This window comes from Dasypus novemcinctus, chromosome 17, assembly GCF_030445035.2.
Source record: "Dasypus novemcinctus isolate mDasNov1 chromosome 17, mDasNov1.1.hap2, whole genome shotgun sequence".
Lineage (NCBI taxonomy): Eukaryota > Metazoa > Chordata > Mammalia > Cingulata > Dasypodidae > Dasypus > Dasypus novemcinctus.
The window spans coordinates 52,714,555-52,733,722 of record NC_080689.1 but is presented as its reverse complement, the minus strand read 5'-3'; the positions used below and the strand labels follow the sequence as shown (position 1 = coordinate 52,733,722).

The 19,168-nt window shown below is 38.7% G+C and overlaps 1 protein-coding gene across 4 annotated transcripts in view; it reads left to right on the top strand.

Annotated features, from left to right (window-relative positions):
* The window catches only part of WDPCP (WD repeat containing planar cell polarity effector), a 407,401-nt gene that overhangs the window by 1,465 nt on the left and 386,768 nt on the right, over positions 1–19,168 (top strand). The gene's annotated exons all lie outside the window — the stretch shown is intronic.

Below are 19,168 nucleotides of genomic sequence, written 5' to 3'. Positions count from 1 at the left end.
TGAAAACTCCCAAATGTCTTTTCCTAGTTCTGATTCCACACACCTGTGTCTAATTACTTACTTGCTATTTTCATTTGGTTTTCTAATGAGCATCGTTTCCACTGTTTAAACGTGTTTTCTATTGGACAATTGCATATGGAAATATAATACCCATTGCTCCAGACAACATAATCTGGAATTTACCCAATTCCAAAATATTAAGTGTGGATGGGATTTTGAGATTTCGAACAGTATAGTAATAAAGAGCTGGGTCTGGTGAGGTGGAGATTAGTTTAATAAATGGGTCAGGAGAACCTAGATCTAGAGTCTTAGGATGTGGCACTCCATTAGTTTTGTGGATTCAGAAATGAACTTGGAGCCCCAAGTATAGCAGAGGATACAGATATGTAAACCCATAATGATAATATGGTATGAACTGTCTAGTAATATTAATAATTGTAATGAAGAATTAGAAACTCTGGGCTGCCAGGGAGGGCTTCATGGAGGAGATGCTACCTGAGCGCGTTTTGAAAGACAAATGTGTGTTTCTGCCAGACAGCTAAACGGAGTGGGCAGGAGGTAGAAGGACATTTGCAATATTGCAGGTAGGGTTTTGGATTGGCTGTTAAGACAGTGTATATACATACATGCTATAAGTTCCTGGATTGGCAGTATGACAACATAATACATACATGCCTTAAGTCCTGAATTTCTTTTTTTAACCAAGGCTCTAGAACTGTGCTGTCCAATACTATGGCAATTAGTAGCTTCTACATGTGGCTATAAATTTAAGTGATATTAAGTAAAATTAGAAATTCATTTCCTCAGTCACATAGGCTACCTTTTGAGAGCTCAATAACCACATATGGCAGAATATAGAACAGTTCCATCATCACAGAAAATTATTTTGTATAGTACTGCTAGAATTTAGCAAGGTGTCTATCCAAAGTAGGAGCAGCTACAACATATCTTTGTGGGGGCTTTAGTTTTGCCTCCACTTTTCTGGTACGGTGCATAGCTGTCTATGAAACTGAATACGTATGAAACAATCTATCAGACATGAGGGAGAAGTCTAATTTATGAAACATTGCCCCTTTATTCTGGAACTTATATCATCACCATTTTGGAAGAAGTCACACTAGCAATCTCAGTGTGTCTATTTAAAAGGATGTTTACAAATACTGTAAAAAAAATCACTATCCTGGATCTTTTTTTTTTATTTTATTTTTTATTTTTTTTAATTTTTTTTTAATTTTTTTATTTTTTATTGACTTTGTAATAATATTACATTAAAAATATATATGTGAGGTCCCATTCAACCCCACCCCCCCACCCCCCCTCTCCCCCCCCCCAACAACACTCGTTCCCATCATCATGACACAACCTGGATCTTTTTTTTGAGGTCCCAGGGTCAGAGATTGAACCTGGGACCTTGTGTGTGGGAAGCTGGTTCTCAACCACTGAGCCACCTTGGCTCCACTGAGTTGGTTTTTTCATTTGGTTGTTGTTTGTTTTTTTGTTTTTAGGAGGCACCGGGAACCAAACCAGGTACCTCCCATGTGGAAAGCAGGTGCTCAACCACCTGAGCCATATCTTCTCCCCACTATCCTGGATCTTGAACCACACTTAGTATCAGCAAGGCTATCCTCAGGAGGGACTGAGCATCTTCCTCCTGTTCTCTACTCTTCTGAAAAGTCTATGTTCCTCAGCATGCTAAGTAGATAGAAGAGCATGTGCCACATGTAGAGGCTTGAAATAGAATGGCAGGTTCACACCTACTGATCATGGGGACTACGAAGGAGAGGAGCATCTGTGGCCCTGCTGGGGTGTTTATACATTTTATTATGCACAACAGATCTATATTTATATGTGCTTTTCATGAATTGTCATGATATACATTTCAACTGGATATATATTTGGACTCTGTGGCCTTATCTCTATTATGATTTTTCCTTCTAAATAAGTGTTTGGTTAGCTTTATAATATTTTCAAGTTGTTTTAAACAAACACTATAAATTGCATTTCAGGACAGTTGTCATTTTTGGGGTATAGAAGAAGAGGGATGTCACCTTGAAGGGACCCAAGGGAGTTTTAAAAGTATTGGTAGGTGGAGAATATATAGGTATTTATTTTATTATTCTTTGTTCAATTGTAAACCCCACTAAGCATAAGAAAGATTATTGTCAATCCCTTCCTGGGGAAGATGCTGTATCTTGCTCGCTTTCTGCCTCCCTCACACACATGCTCGCACTTCTGTGTATAGATTTATTTTGTGATTAAAAAAAGAAAGTTACATGAGTTATGAAATAATACTTCCTTTTATCTCCTAACTAGAGATTGTGAAAAATTGTTTTGTCACTGCTAATAGCTTTACATATTAAAAATACTGCTATATAGACACAAACATATCTATTCTTTTTCTATAAATGTGTCCAAAGACAGATATGCCTGTTGTTTAAAACAAACTTGAGAATACTACAAGAAGCTGACACAGATCAATTTATGATTCATGAGAAGTGGGGAAGAATGGGAAAGACGTTGATTTTGGACAATAAGTAGAGGTAGGTATAGGCTAGGGGCAGGGAGAGGGGGATCCAGAAATGAAATCAGTTGTGTGTGAAGACCTTAAATATAGTCGTGAAGGTTAAAGAGGAGCAAAAAAGCTTCACCAAACGTATTCATTTGTGGTTAACTACTGAAACAGGTAAAAGAGAACTCTTAAGTCTAAGAGCCCATAAGCAGCAGGTACAATACAGTAGCAGCTAACACTAGCCTGAGGAAGAAGGACTAGGAGAAGGCTCCTTTTCCCAAGGCTTGGATTCAGACTTCTAAAAGGCCGTGTGTCCTCCGTTCATCACCTGTGAGAGTACCCACTGTTGCCAGAAGGGCCAGAGCTAGACTAAGCAACAGTTGTCTGTTGCTGGAGGGTACTGGCCAGCCCAGGCTGCTGGGAAGTGGGGAGATGGGGTCTGTGGCTAGAGCTCAAGCTTGATTGCCTCAGCAAGGCTGTCTGGGGTTTTCTGACAGAATAAGAATAGTAATGGAGAATGGGAATCTAGAAGGATGTATCTCTTTGCTGCTATTACCTTATATCACTTCATTGTCCCTATGTGATAAAGCATAACATTCTCTGGCCACCAAATGAGAAATGTTTACAGAGTCTAGGTCCAGTGTCACAAAGTAGGGCAAGAAGGGTAGGTTTGGAGCAGAGAGATAATAAATTGATAACTGGCACACCCACATACCCAGCACTACAATTGTTAAACATTTTGCTTTATTTACTTTATCACACATCATATCCATGTGTCCATCCACATGTAGTCCTTTTGATTCCTCAGCCTGATGATCACTCTTTGTTTTATTTTATTTTTTTCATTTTTTTCTTTATTTTCTTTTAAATGTTACATTCAAAAAATATGAGGTCCCCATATAACCCCCACCCCACCCCACCCACACCACCCTACCCACATCAACAAACTCTTCCATCATTGTGGCACATCCACTGCACCTGGCGAATACATTCTGGAGAACTGCTGCAGCACATGGACAGTAGTCCACATTGTAGTCCACACTCTCCTCCATTCCAGCCAGTGAGCCATGATAGGACACACAACGTCCAGCATCTGTCCCTGCAGCACAACCTAGGACAACTCCAACTCCTGAAAATGCCCCCACACCATATCTCTTCTTCCCTCTCCCGACCATCAGCAGCCACCATGGCCACCCTCTCCACATCACCACTACAATTTCTTCCCTTACTAATCACAATATTTTCCCAGCAGAACATCAGTAAGTCTACCCTAATCCATACTCTATTCCTCCATCTTGTGGACTTGGGATGGCTATGTCCAGTCCCCCTCTACATCAAGAGGGGGTTTAGATTCCACATAGATGATGGATGCAATTCTCCTGCTTGCAGCTGTAGGCACTCTTGGCTCCCTGGTGTGGTGGTTGACCCTCTTCACCTCTCTGCCAGCTGGCCAGGGTAAGTCCAAGAAACCAGAGGGTAGGAGCTACAAGTCTGCTGAGGCTGAGAGCCTGGCCATCACTTGGACAGTTCAGAGATTCAGGTCTCGGGAGTATGCACCAACCCAAATGCCAACCACAGGTCCGGTAAAAGTAACAGAAGAGGCATGTGTAGAAAAGTTATATCTGAGTCCAACTCCATCACACTCAGGAACACAAACTCTAGAGTAGGGCCAACTGACATGGTCCTGAACTCCAGTGCCATCTGCCTTGACCATAGAACCTGTCAGTCGCTGCAGCCCTCAGAAGAACCATCACTTGGGTTTCCATCTACCTTGGCTATCTCTGGTACCCTGCTGAGGCATACATAAGCATGACCCACCCCTCCCCCCCCCATGACCTCCCACCTCTTTTTTGGAGACTCATAGCCATATAAACTCATTTGTCCTTTCCATTTCCCCCTTTTATTGAAGGTCAAAATGCAGTTTTTATCACCTGATATCACATGTATGCTAAGATATTCTGCTGGACTGAGTTGACATCTTTGTTCATGGTCATTTTGTAGTTATATCATCAGCTGGTGCTTGGTAGTAATCTCTCGGTGCCAGGGAGGCTCATTCCCGGGAGTCATGTCCCATGCTGGGGGGAAGGCAGTGCATCTACATGCTGAGTTTGGCTTAGAGAGTGGCCACATTTGAGCAACATGGAGGCTCTCAGGAGGTAACTCTTAGGCATCCCACAGCTATAGGCCTAGTTCATATTTCAGGCACACAGGCTCATAATCGGAACCATCAGTATCAAGGGCTCATCATTGGACCATCTATCTTTATTGGTTTTTGCCATTGCACTTGGGGGACTGTTGTTGTTTCATTGGGGAATGTGATAGAGCTCCCCTGGTCAGGAATTCAGCACTCTCTCATCTGTCGTTTCCAACCAAAACCACTATGAAAATATCCAAACCTTTCTATGTACCCTGTATACATGCCCTGGAGAACTCTCTCCCAACCGTGTGCTCCCCACTGATGACACCCACACAAATGCTCCTCCCCCACCATAGTTGAACCTCTCTTAGTCCAAAACTTCTTCAAAAAGGAAACCCAGGTTTCCATTCATAGAAAAATGGAATATAGCGATGGGTTTAAAAGTTAGATATAGAATACATAGGAATTTAGAAAAATTAAATAAAGGAAAAATAAATTGGGGTATCAAAGAAATGAAAAAATGAAAAAACTACAGGTGTTGCCCTGTATGTACAGTGGCAAGGCAATCTCCTCCATTTCTTCCTCAGTGTCTACCTCCTTTCTTTCTTTCTTCTTCTTCTTTTTTTTCCTGATTATTACGTTTCTCTTGACATAAGTTTTAGGTCACAGTAATTCACATATACAATATATGGTACTCCCACATATCCAACATCAAACCCTTTGTCCCTTCCCCAACAGTGATCTTTTTACACGTTCATATTATATTTGCTGCAGCTAATGTACAGATATTGAAATGATAGCTTTCAGACATGGTTCCATTTGGGTTTACATTATGGTTTATATTTTAGCCTACAGATTTTTATACATTTTTGGTGTAATTTAACATGACCTATATCCATTATGGCATGATCCTGTGGAACTCTTCCATTGCCCCACAGTTACCCTGATTCCGTGTATTCAACACCTCTTTCCCCCTCCCCACAGGGCCCACCATGATAATCAATCTTCATTACTTGAGGGACCATATTCAGAGATATTTGCAAAAATGTTGAGGGCTTGACATACTTGACTGCCCTAACCCATTGGGAGCCACCGATTCTCTCAAAAGATACAATTCCCTCTGTTTGAGAACATCAGTCCTCCCCAGGATGTGGGTATACCTTCACTCTCATTGTATGGGTCTCCACCCAATGATATAATCCACTATGACAAAATGAGCACTCACACACTCCCCAGAAGCTTGCCCTCTGTCATATGCCCCCCCCTTAAGCATCCCTAACATGCAACCTTCCATACTACATTTTCTAAAGAGTTTTCTCTACACCACAATTTCAACCACATACTTGACAGTCTCCCATGATCAAATGTCCCCCTCACCCTCTCCCCAATTTCGTGGGCAATTTGACCCATCCTCCCATCCCTAGCACCCCTAAAGCCCACAAAACCCCACCCAAAGTTAGCCCTATGCCCCCAATTTATCCCTTCCCTGTACAAATACTTATCTCCAGCTTACCATAGATTTTACTCAAGTAGCTGTCAGCTCACAACCTTCTTCTACCCTCCAACTACCTTAAAGTTTATCATCCAGTCTCTAGCTCTCTGAGACAGCTTGGTTTACTTATTTCATATCAGAGAGGTCATGTAGTATTTGTCCTTCAATGCCTGGGTTGCTTCACTCAACGTAAGGTTCTCAAGATTCATCCATGTTATCACATGTGTTTGTACTGTATTTGTTCTTATAGCTGAGTAGTATTCCATTGTATGTATATACCACATTTTATTTATCCATTCATTTGTTGATGGACATTTGGGTTGATTCCAACTTTTGGCAATAGTGAATAGTGCTGCTATGAACATTGGTGTGCATATATCAGTTTGTGTCCTTGTTTTCAGATCTTCTGGGTATATACCCAGCAGTGGAATTGCTGGGTCATATGGCAAATCTGTAGCTAGTTTTTTGAGAAACCTCTAAACTGTTCTCCAGAATGGCTGGATCCTTCTGCATTCCCATCAGCAGTGGATGAGTGTTCCCATTCCTCCACATCCTCTCCAACAATTGTAGTTTTCTGATTTTGTGATAGCTGCCAGTCTTATGGGAGTAAGATGGTATCTCATTGTTGTTTTGATTTGCATTTCCGTAATAACTAGGGATTTTGAGCATTTTTCATGTGTTTTTTAGCCATTTGTATATCATCTTTGGAGAAGTGTCTGTTCAAATCTTTTTCCCATTTTTAAAATGGGCTGTTTGCCTTTTTATTTTCAAGATATAGGAGTTCTTTATATATACAAGATATGTCTCCTATCAGATATATGGTTACCAAATATTTTCTCTCTTTGTGTAGGCTCTCTTTTCACTTTCCTGACAAACTCCTTTGAGGTGCAGAAGGCTTTAATTTTGAGGAAGTCCCATTTATCTATTTGTTCTTTTGCTGCTCATGCTTTTGGTGTGATGTTCATGAAGCCATTTCCTATTACAAGGTCTTGTAGATGTTTCTCTACACTACTTTCCAAGGCCTTTATGGTCTTGGCTCTTATATTTAGGTCTTTGGTCCATCTTGAGTTGATCTTTGTATAAGGTGTGAGATGGTAATCCTCTTTCATTCTTCTACATATGGTTATCCAGTTCTCCAGGCACCATTTGTTGAATAGGCCATTCTCTCCCAGTTGAGAGGGTTTGGTGGCTTTATCGAAAATTATATGGCTATATATATGAGGTTCTATATCAGAACTTTCAATTCGATTCCATTGGTCTGTGTGTCTCTCCTTATGCCAATACCTTGCTGTTTTCACTACTGTAGCTTTGTAGTATGTTTTGAAGTCAGGTAGTGTGATTCCTCCAATTTCATTTTTCTTTTTCAATATGTCTTTGGATATTTGGGGCCTCTTTCCTTTCCAAATAAATTTCATAGTTAGTTTCTCTAGTTCATTAAAGAATGCTGTGTTGATTTTTATTGGGATTGCATTGAATGTGCAGATCAGTTTTGGTAGGATAGACATCTTAATAATATTTAGTCTTCCTATCCATGAACAGGGAATATTCTTCCATTTATTTAGGTCTTCTTTGATTTCCTTGAACAGTGTTGTGTAGTTTTCTGTGTATAAGTCTTTTACCTTTTTAGTTAAATTTATTTCTAGGTATTTGATTTTTTAATTTACTATTGTGAATGGTATTTGTTTCCTGATTTCCTCCTCAGATTGCTCATTATTGGTGTACAGAAATACTACTGATTTTTGGGCATTTATCTTGTAACCTGCGACTTTACTGAATTCATTTATAAGTTCTAGAAGCTTTGTTGTAGACTTCTCAGGGTTTTCTATGTATAGGATCATATCATCTGCAAATAGTGAAATTTTGACTTCTTCCTTTCCAATCTGGAAGCCTTTTATGTCTGGTTCTTGCCTCAGTGCTTGAGCAAATACTTCTAAGACTATGTTAAACAGGAGGGGTGATAGTGGGCATCTTTGTCTTGTTCCTGATCTTAGAGGGAAAGATTTTAGGATTTCATCGTTGTAAATTATGTTAGCTATGGGTTTTTCATAGATACTCTTTATCATGTTCAGAAAGTTTCCTTCTATTCCAATCTTTTGCAGTGTTTTTATCAAGAAAGGGTGCTGTATTTTGTCAAATGCTTTTTCTGCATCTATAGATATGATCATGTGATTTTTTTCTTTTAATCTGTTTATGTGGTATATTACATTAATTGATTTTCTTATGTTGAACCATCCTTGCATACTAGGAATGAACTCCACTTGGTCATGGTGTATAATTTGTTTAATTGTTGTTGAATACGATTAGCAAGTATTTTGTTGAGGATTTTTGCATAGAGGTTCATTAGACAGATTGGTCTGTAATTTTCCTTTCTTGTGTCTTTGTTTGGCTTTGATATTAGAGTAATGTTGGCATCATAGAATGAGTTAGGCAATGTTCCTTCTGTTTCAATTTTTTGGAAGAGCTTAAAAGCAAGATTGGCATTAGTTCTTTCCAGAATGTTTTGTGGAATTCACCTGTGAAGCCATCTGGCCCAGGGCTCTTTTTAGTTGGGAGGTTGTTAATGATTGATTCTATCTCTTTACTTGTGATTGGTTTGTTGACATCTTCAACTTCTTCTTTTGACATGTAGGCTGCTTATGTGTTTCTAAGAATTTGTCCATTTCCTTTAAATTGTTGTTTTTGTTGGAATATAGCTTTTCAAAGTATCCTCTTATGATAGTCTTTATTTCTGTGGGATCAGTGGTGATATCTTCTTTCTCATTTCTTATTTTGTGTATTTTCATCTTCTCTCTTTTTTTCTTTGTAAATCTAGCTAAGGGTTTGTCAATTTTATAGATTTTCTCAAAGAACCAGCTCTTGGTTTTGTTTATTTCTTCAAGTGCTTTCTTATTTTCTATTTCATTTAGTTCTGCTCTGATCTTTGTTATTTCTTTTTTTTTAAAAGATTTTATTTTATTTATTTCTCTCTCCTTACTCCCCCACTTGTCTGTTGTCTGTGTCCATTTGCTGCGTATTCTTGTCTGCTTCTGTTCTTGTCAGTGGCACGGGAATCTGTGTTTCTTTTGTTGTGTCATCTTGCTGCATCAACTGTCCGTGTGTGCAGTGCCATTCCTGGGCAGGCTGCACTTTCTTTCGCGCTGGGTGGCTCTCCTTACAGGTTGCACTCCTTGCGCGTGGGGCTCTCCTACGTGGGGGACGCCCCCTGCGTGGCATGGCACTCCTTGCTCACATCAGCACAGCACGTGGGCCAGCTGCACATGGGTCAAGGAGGCCCAGGGTTTGAACTGCAGACCTCCCATGTGGTAGACAGACGCCCTATCCTTTGGGCCAAGTCTGCTTCCCTGTTCTTTCTTTCTTTCTTCTTCCTTTGGAGTTAGTTTGTTGTTTTTTTAACTAATTCCTCCAAGTGTGCATTTAATTCTTCAACTTTAGCTCTTTCCTCTTTTTTGATGTATGAATTTATGGATATAAATTTCCCTCTCAGGACTGCTTTTGTTGCATCCCATAAGTTTGAATATGTTGTGTTATCATTTTCATTAGTTTCAAGGTAGTTATTAATTTCTTTTGAGATTTCCTCCTTGACCCATTGTTTTTCTAAGAGTGTATTGTTTAACTTCCAAATCTTGGTGCCAAATCTGGGTCTCTGGCCCTTGCAGATTTCTACCTTCATTCCACTGTGGTCAGAGAAATTATTTTGTATGATTTCAATCTTTCTGAATTCATTGAGACTTTTTCTGTGTCCTAGCATGTGGTCTATCTTGGAGAATGATCCGTGTGCACTTGAGAGGAATGTATATCCTGCTGTATTTGGGTGTAATGTTCTGTATATGTCTATTAGGTCCAGCTCCTCTAATATATTGTTCAAAGTCTTTGTTTCTTTATTGATTCTCTTTTGAGATGTTCTGCCCAAAGTTGGTAGTGGTGTATTAAAGTCCCCCACTATAATTGTAGAGGCATCTATTCCTTCACTTAGTTTTCCCAGTGTTTGCCTCATGTATTTGGAGGCACCCTTGTTAGGAGCATAAGTGTTTATGATTGTTCTTTCTTCTTGAAAGATTATCCCTTTCACTAATATGTAATGTCCATCTTTGTCTCTCACAACTGTTTTGCATTCAAAGTCTATTTTGTCTGATACTAATATAGCTACTCTTGCCCTTTTTTGGTTATTGCTTGCTTGTAAGATTGTTTTCCAGCCATTCACTTTCAACCTCCTTGAATCCCTGGGTCTAAGATGTGTTTCTTGCAGACAACATATAGATGGGTCATAATTCCTTATCCAGTCTTCCAGTCTGAGTCTCTTGACAGGTGAGTTTAATCCATTGACATTCAGTGTTATTACTTTCAAGGAATTACTTATATTAGCCATATTTTCTTTGGATTTGTGTTTTTCATATTCTGTTTGATTTTCTTTCCCTGTTTTTGTCTTTTTAGTTGCTCTTACACTCTCCTCCAACTCTTTTTCTCTCGTTCTTTTCTTTCTTGCTGCAGAACTCACTTTAGTATTTCTTGAAGGGCAGGATTTTTGTTGGTGTACTCTCTTAGTTTTTTTTTAATCTGTGAATATTTTGAACTCTCCATCATTTTTGAATGCTAACTTTGCTGGATAGAGTATTCTTGGTTGGAAAATTTTTTTTTTTTTTAATACCTTGACTGTGTCATACCACTGTCTCCTTGCCTCCATGGTTTCAGATGAGAAGTCAGCACCTAATCTTATGCAGCCTCCTTTGTATGTGATGGTTCTCTTTTCTCTTGCAGCTTTTAGTATTTCACTTTGTCTTGAGCATTGGATAACTTGACAAGTATATGTCTTGGGGTAGGCCTGTTGGGATTTATGCTGTTTGGTGTGTGATGTGCTTCCTGGACATGTACATCCATCTCCCTCATTAAGTTTGGGAAGTTTCAGCCATTATTTCCTCCAACACCCCTTTGTCCCCTTTCCCTTTTCTTCTCCTTCTGGGATGCCTATAATGCGTATGTTCGTGCATTTTGCATTGTCATTCAGGTCCCTAAGCCCCTGCTGGATTTTTTCTATCTTTTTATTGACCAGTTCTACTATCTGTTTGATTTCGGATGTACTGTCTTCCATCTCACTTAATCTCTCCTCTGCCTCTTCGAGTCTTTCGTTATTTGCTGAGAGTGTATTTTTGATTTCTTGAATTGTGCTGTTCATCACCATCATATCTGTTATATTTTTGCGTATGATTGCAATTTCTTCTGTATTCTCTCCAATTGTTTTCTTCATATTGTTAATCTCTTCCTTCACCTCATCAAATTGGTCCCTAATATATGTTTGGAGATCTTTAATTACTTGTTCGATGTTCTGCTCCTCTTCCTGATTTTTAGTTTGTTCATTGGATTGGGGCATGTTTTCCTGATTATTGGTTTGGTTTGTAGTTTTTTGTTGCTGTCTGGTCATCATTTTATCTTGATGGGTTTAGTCAGTTGCTTAGCCTCTTTGTCTAGTTTGGAGTTTAATTAGTTGTTGTTTTTGCATGTGTGTTAAGTCTTTGTCACTTTGTTCTTCTTATTCTATTTCCTTGTTGGCTAAGTTCACTTGAAGGAAAATATTAGGGCCAGAGAAAGCAAAAGGAGTAAGAAAAGAAAATGAATAATAGTAGTATTGATAGTAAATATTAACAGAGGAACCATGTGAGATATAGGAGAATGGATATTAGACTCATGTAAGGTATGTAGAGTTATAACAGTAAGAAAAGTAGAGTAGATAATAATCTGAATATGGGGAGGAATACAGCATGAATTAAAAGACCTGTGTGTTCAGGAGAGAGGGAAAGAGAAAAGAGAGGATAATAGTATAAAGAGTGAATATAAGGCAGAAAACAGAACAAAGGTATTAGTAATAAAAAGTCAGAAAAATAGGGGGGCTAACAAAGAGAGGTGTAATGTAAGAGAAACAAACAATGATGGAGGATAGAAAGATGTAGAGAAAAGGGAATAGTATTGGTGGCCAAAATCAGTGCACACAGAAAAGAGTAAATGGAGGATGAGGAAATACAGCAAATGTGAATCTCTCTGCAGCACCTAATGTAAGAAGAATAAGAAAGCAGAGAAAAAAAGAAAGAGGGGGAAAAAAGGAACAAAAGGGAGTGGGGAAGTAAACAGGAAAAAGAAAAAGAGCAAGAAAGAAAAAAGAAAGAAAAAAAGGGCCTTGGGGGGATAAAGAGGAAGGAAAAACAAGGAAAAACCAACCAAATACTAAGGAAAATTTCAAGCTAGGAATCCTGTTTGTAGTTAAATAAAACGCTTAGGGATCTAACGTTCCCCCTTTTCTCCCTTCCTCACTTCCCTCTCTCCCAGGCAACAGGAAAGCTGCCTGAGAAGTCCAGTAGAGATTCAAGTGGGTCCTTATTAAATCAGCTCTGCACAGAAAACAATGACTCTTAATTTCCAGAGAGAGAACACCCATACCTCACCAGGAACCCCAAGTGTGCTATTGGAGGCTTGGAAAGCAGCTCCTACAGTCCCTCTCCTTTAGGTGTGCTATGAGAGGGCTTGTTGATTTTATGACTCCACCTTCTCCCAGGCCAAGTTTCCTGTCCCAGGGTATTTAGGTGAATCGGGCTTTCTCAGCAGATTCCCCACGCCAGCCAGTATGCTCCTCCAAGCGCAAGAAAAGAGAAAAAGAAAAAAGAGGGGGGCGGGGGAAACACCAGAAAATCGAACCCACACTAGCCAGGCACCCTTACTGCAGCCCCCACCAAATCCCTCCCACCCACAGAGTCAGTCAAAACTGGACGGCTAAGGCAATCCCGGAACTCCAGGAGTGCTGGACTTGGGAAAGGGAAGTCTGGGACTCTGCAGGGCACGGAGGTCCGTGGAACAGGGGCTATGGTGGCTCAGGGGACACTGACTTGGGGACCACGCATCCAGGGACCACAGGGCCCAGGAATGCCACCGCACAACCGACAGTTCTCAGGAAACACCGCAGCCGCCAGCCCCAGGGGGAAGGGTCCCGCCAGCCCACAGCTTCCAACCTCTGTACTTGTAAGCTGCAATTCTACCTTTAGCAAGCACCAGCTCCACCACTCTCTCTCCAAATCGATGTCCACACACCCTCTGCCCTGCAAACCCCTAAGAGAGCCTGCTCCGGCAAGACTCCAACCCCACTCGGCCGCCTCTTCGTAGGAGAGATCGTAAGATGCACTCACTCAGACGCCATCTTGTCCCGTCTCTGCTCTTTGTTTTAAATTTTGAATTGAAAGTTGTCTGCAAAGCTAAATCTATGTGGGTGTGGGGACTGACTGGGAATGGGCATAAGAGAACTTTCTGTGGTATCTTGATAGGGTTTTGAGTTTCACAGGTGTCTGCATTTGTCAAATGACACAATAAGATTGGTTCATTTCATTTTATGCAAATTTTATTTAAAAAACTGTAAACAACTACTACATTTTAGTTAATGATATGCATGCTGAAGTGTTTTGGGGTGGACCATACCTATGCCTGCAACTTACTTTGAGTTGTATTGAAAACATAAAATGGATTGATGGATGTATTAGTCAGTGTTCTCTAGGGAAACAGAATCAAGAGATATCTGTCAATAGCACGAGATTCTGTAAGAGTCTCTCACGCAGCCGTGGGGATGCACAGTTCCAGGTTCCACAGGCAGGCTGCAACCTGGACTGCAATGAAAGTCCAATGAAGGTTCTTGATGAGTTCTGGGAGATGCTGGCTGTCCAAAGATGAGCTGGGAAATTCTCTCTCAATGCTGGAATCACTTCCCCTTTTAAGGCATTCAGCTGTTTGGATTAAGCATCACTCTTGCTCATGGCAATCTCCCTGACTGATGTAATTATAACCAGCTATCTATGATTTACCACTGAAGTATAGTCAATGGTAACTGAAGTCCATAAATGCCCTTGTATTAGAGTTAGTCCAGTGCTTGACTAAACAACTGGGCACAATTACCTGGCGGAGTTGACACAATAGCCTAACCATTAAAATAGGTATATAGGATGATGGATAGTCATGACCATAAAAAAAAAAGGAAATGGGTAAAGCAACTGTAGTAAAGTGAGAAAATAATGTATAGTGAAATGTTAATTTTGGATCTATGTGGTGGTCGTTGTATAATGCTTTCAACTTTTCTGTTTAAAGATTTTCCTAATAAAGAGTTTGGAAACATGTTTTTCTTACTCTGTGTTATAGTTATTTGTGTTGTTACTAGACTTTTAATTAATTTCCTTGAGTTCAATTACTATATCATATACATCTATATATACCTCGTAGAACACAACCTGGTGTCTTTCTCACAGTAGATACAAGCAAAAATGCCTTTAAATTTGCCAGTGTGGGAGCTGGACCACTAATTTTTATGAACCTAATCAGTTTCAAACTTTTGTAGCCAAGCAGTAATTCCAAACATGCAAATTCTATTGGGAAAATGATTGGAAAAGTTGTAATTCAACACTTAAAAAAAAAAAAAAGGATGTATTTGCAATTTTATTGTAATTAGCTTGTGTTTACGTTGTTTACCAAATCATCTAGTTAAATTATCAGTTTTAACCTGATAATTTTTAATGTGGAATTAAAAATAATTTAGATTATAAAATGTATACTTCACTAAATTATCTTTTGTTCTTATGATATGTTTATTTGTCTAATGTGCTTGGTTTACCTAGGGAATATAGTTGACTCTGTCTGCATGGGACTGCTGAGAGCTGTGGCTGGAATAGAAGGCTCAGAAAATGGTCATGCATTACTCATAACCAGTTTCATAACCTTGCTGCCGCCCCTAGAATTTATATTACATTGTGCTTATTATAGAGGTAGGATGTTGCAAACTAACTAGTTCCCAAAGGTGGAATTGACTAGCTAAGCTTGGCCCTCCATAGGATTTCATACAAGTCCCCTGTTCCTTTTTTTGTGGAACATTTCAGTGTCTTAGTTTTCAAATCCAGTTCTTTGATACCCTCCCATATAAAAAAGTATGTGCATGAGGAATGTAGATATTTTATGTTTAGTTTCATCTATAATGCCGAGAAATGAATTAACGTATATCTCGGGGTTCAGAGCTGAGGTTTGTCTTGTGATATCTTATTTGATCTGACCAGTTCACATAAACAGGATTCATAATTCAGGGAGGTGTTTTTTTCCAGGCCCTCATAAATTTATTATTTCCTTGATGTGGATTGTTATCTACTTTACAACCTACATAGTTTTCCAGTTTACAAAATATGTTTGTGTATATATATAAATGCAAATGTGTAGAAACTCTAATCACACAAATATGTAGATGGAAGTTCTTTGAATTCCTTCCATGTCATTTGCGAAAGCAAAATCACATGGCAGCCTGTCATCAGAAATGGTTTTCAATTGTCTATCAACTGACAACTAATTTATGCCCTCCTTCAATTTGGTTTAAAGGAAAAAATTGAAAGCTACCTGATTTGCAAAAGGATTTATTTATTATCTGTTAGTCATTCAAAGTTTTACTAAAATTTACTGAAAGTTGCCTAAAATTATACAGTTCCTCTTTCATTTAGAATTACTTTAATTCAATATGCTCTGAAAGTATTAGGAAGTGTTAGGAAAAATTAAAATGTTATTTCAGTACTTCTTTCCCAGAACAATATTTTTAATAAAATGCTTTCATCTTACATGCTTTGAACATGTTTTTGTGAAAACCTTGAAATGGCTTGTTTGCTTATTCAGTTTTCAAATTTGCTTAAAATATTGTCATATAATTTAATTGGCAAAGATAGTCTGTAATGTCAAATCAGTCAGATAAGTCTGACTTATTTTCTGTCAGAAAAAGCATATGACTTCATTTTAAAATTCAGCTTAAATGAAAAGTGATTTATAAGGTAAGGAATATGATAGAAAATATGGTATTCTTTCAGCAAAGTAGTATACTTGGGCCTTTGAGAGTTTGAATCTTGTACAAATGAGAAATGAATATATTAATTTTGTTAGAATTCTTAGACCTCACAATCAAACTTTTCCTGCGTATTTAATGAAGGAATATAATGTGAATTGCTAAAAACAAATTGGTCTGGCTGGTAGCATATGATTTTATTTTTTCTTACTAGAAAGTAGGAAAAAAAGTTTTTACAATCAAGTCTGACTGTAATTGGAATAAGTATTTCTTTATGTGACTTGCTAAAAAAAGTCACCTTAATATTAAAAATTTCCTTAATATTACTTACTATAGGTTGGCAAGGCATAGCACTTGGCTTGCTATCCTCTGGCTCACTCTCTCTCCTCCTCCCCTCTGAGGAGCAAAACAGACTGCTCTCCTTTTTTCAGTGGAGTAGGTGTGCATTGTTCTTCAAAGCTTAGATTCTCTGAGGAGTTTGCCTTCCACTCTGAGTGCTTGTCAGATTTTCCCCCCATGATCCTAAACTAAATGAATTCTTATACCAGCTCCTAAGTGAAAGAGAGTTTTTCATGTGGTTATTTTATCTTAAAATCTTAGAATCACATGATTTCTGTCCTTGACTTACAGTGAATTTTAGAAGGGAAGAGTTTTCATAATCAGAATTCTTACTACAATCCTAGAACAGGACAGGACAGTCCCATATTCCAGGAAAGTCACAAACATATAAATGCCATCCCCAAGTCCCAACCTTTTTATATATCGGAGTAAGGAACCCATTAGCACTTATTAGTTTATATATGCCTTTCACAGGTAATATAGTTACGTTGCAAAAGAGAATTTTTGGTCAGGTAGACATATGAGCACATTGCACATCATACTGTTACCGGATTCCACTTAGGTTCTTGTTTATATGGGAGAAATGAATTTCAAGAGCATGCCGGGTGAGTTAGGCCAGTAATTTATTCAGGTAAGGAGGGAAGGGAAATGGGAGAAAATAACAGATCAGGAGTCCCAGGTAGAGAGGAAGGTGGTTAAAAGACATAAAGAGGGCTGATTTACAAGCTACAATTCCCCATTATAGATTACAAGTGCCCAGGTTTACTTGTGTGGCCATGTGGTAGAGGAAAAATGGCAAGAGTGGCAACAGAGGACAGGAACAGGTCCAGAGGCAAGAGAGCAGGGCGAGAGCACTCTTGGGCCTCGTGGTCTGCTTTATAAACTATTAATTATTCCACCCCTTTGCTAATGGCAGGGGAGGGGTTCCAGCTTTTTGCTGTTTTGATTGATTACCCCACCCATCAATCCCCCATGAGGACCCAATGATAAAGTCCTTGGGGAATATCCAGGGCTTTTCCTTATTCCCAGAAGAAGGCTTTGTCCTGGATAGCAGAATTCTGGGGGTGGGGGTTTTCCAGCAGCCATCTTGGGGGTTACTGATGTCCACGTGGACTCTCTGTCAGGTTCCAGAGCCGTCTATTAATTCCCTGTCTTACTAGCCTGCTTCAGTACTACTAATAAGGTTTTCTCAGCCTTCTTGGAGAACCATCTCTGATAATAACTAATGTCAAGTGGTATAATATGTCATTACTATTTCACTGTGAATTTGGGTGATTTCTAAAGTATTTGTAAACATTATTTGTTAAGGCAACAAACAATAGAGCATTAAGATGTTATGCTAGGTTGGAGATAAATTAAAACTTTTTTTTTGCCTAGCTCAGTATTACTTAGGTATTGTTTAATTCAAGTGGCAGAAAATATTTGTGATACCATTCTAAAAACTTCCAACAGAATATTAAGGAGCATTAAGTTTTAAATTCCTGAAATAGAATTTTGGCTATTGACACGTTAGGCATTTTGGAGTTTAGAAAACCTTAGAATTTTATAGTATAGAATTATTAACCTCATCTTAATTTTATCTGTAGCATATATTAATTGGTATGCATCTGTTAAAGAGGTCATTCATTTTAATGGTTTTGTGAAATACAATTAAACTTCAAAGTTCTTATGTAACAAGTTATAATCTGCTTTCCGTTCGTTGCTTATATCCATTCCCTTTAACTGAAACTAGGAAAGTGGTTTAAGCATAGTTTTTAAGTGAAAGATTGTACATGGCTAAATAATTGATTTAACTACAAAAAAAATAATGGTTGGCTTTGTACTTTTAAAATGTAAGCATAATGTTGGATTTCTTGAAAATTGGTTGGTTTTGATGACATGCAGAACATTTTCTGAAAGTATTTTCAAATAATTTCTAAAATTAATATATAGTATTATTAAATGATTATTACATTCACTTCAGTTTGAGTCATAAAGCTAGTAATTTCAAAATTAAATTTTGTCATGGCAAAAATCAAAGTACTTTTAATTTAATTTAAAATGGTAGCCACAATGAGGATCACTTTTATACCATTTTTATTTATTTATTTATTTTAAATTTCTCTCCTCCCCCCCCATCCGTTGCCTGCTCTCTGTGTCCATTCGCTGTGTGTTCTTCTGTGACTGCTTCTATCCTTATCAGTGGCACCGGGAATCTATATTTCTTTTTATTGCATCATCTTGTTGTGTCAGCTCTCTGTGTGTGCAGTGCCATTCTTGGGCAGGCTGCACTTTTGCGGTGGGCGGCTCTCCTTGTGGGGCACACTCCTTGCGCGTGGGGCTCCCCTATACGGGGACACCCCTGCATGGCAGAGCACTCCTTGCGCTCATCAGCACTGCTCATGGGCCAGCTCCACACGGGTCAGGGAGGCCCTGGGTTTGAACTTCGGACTTCCCATGTGGTAGGCGCATGCCCTATCCATTGGGCCAAGTCACTTCCACCATTTAAAAATTATTTTATACATATATAATTTACATACATCTCAACATATTTAACTTGAAAATATTTGACTAGAATTTGCAGGAATGGTAAAATACAGGATATTTCAACAGGATTAAAGCTATAGTCATGTGAGCTTTATGTAATCAATTTGCTGTAAATGGTTAAGAGGTAGAATTGGGCAGAGTCAGTTGCTGTGACTGCCATTTTCAACTTTATCTGAAATATGTTAAAACATTTTCCAATAAGATTCCTTTTGATAATTACATATTTCTAGGAGTATGAGCTCCCTAACCTTGAATTTTTTTCTTTTAAGTGGAAGGAATAGTGTTTATTGGCTTTAACTTTACTACCTAGCTGTGTGTCCTTGAACATATTTC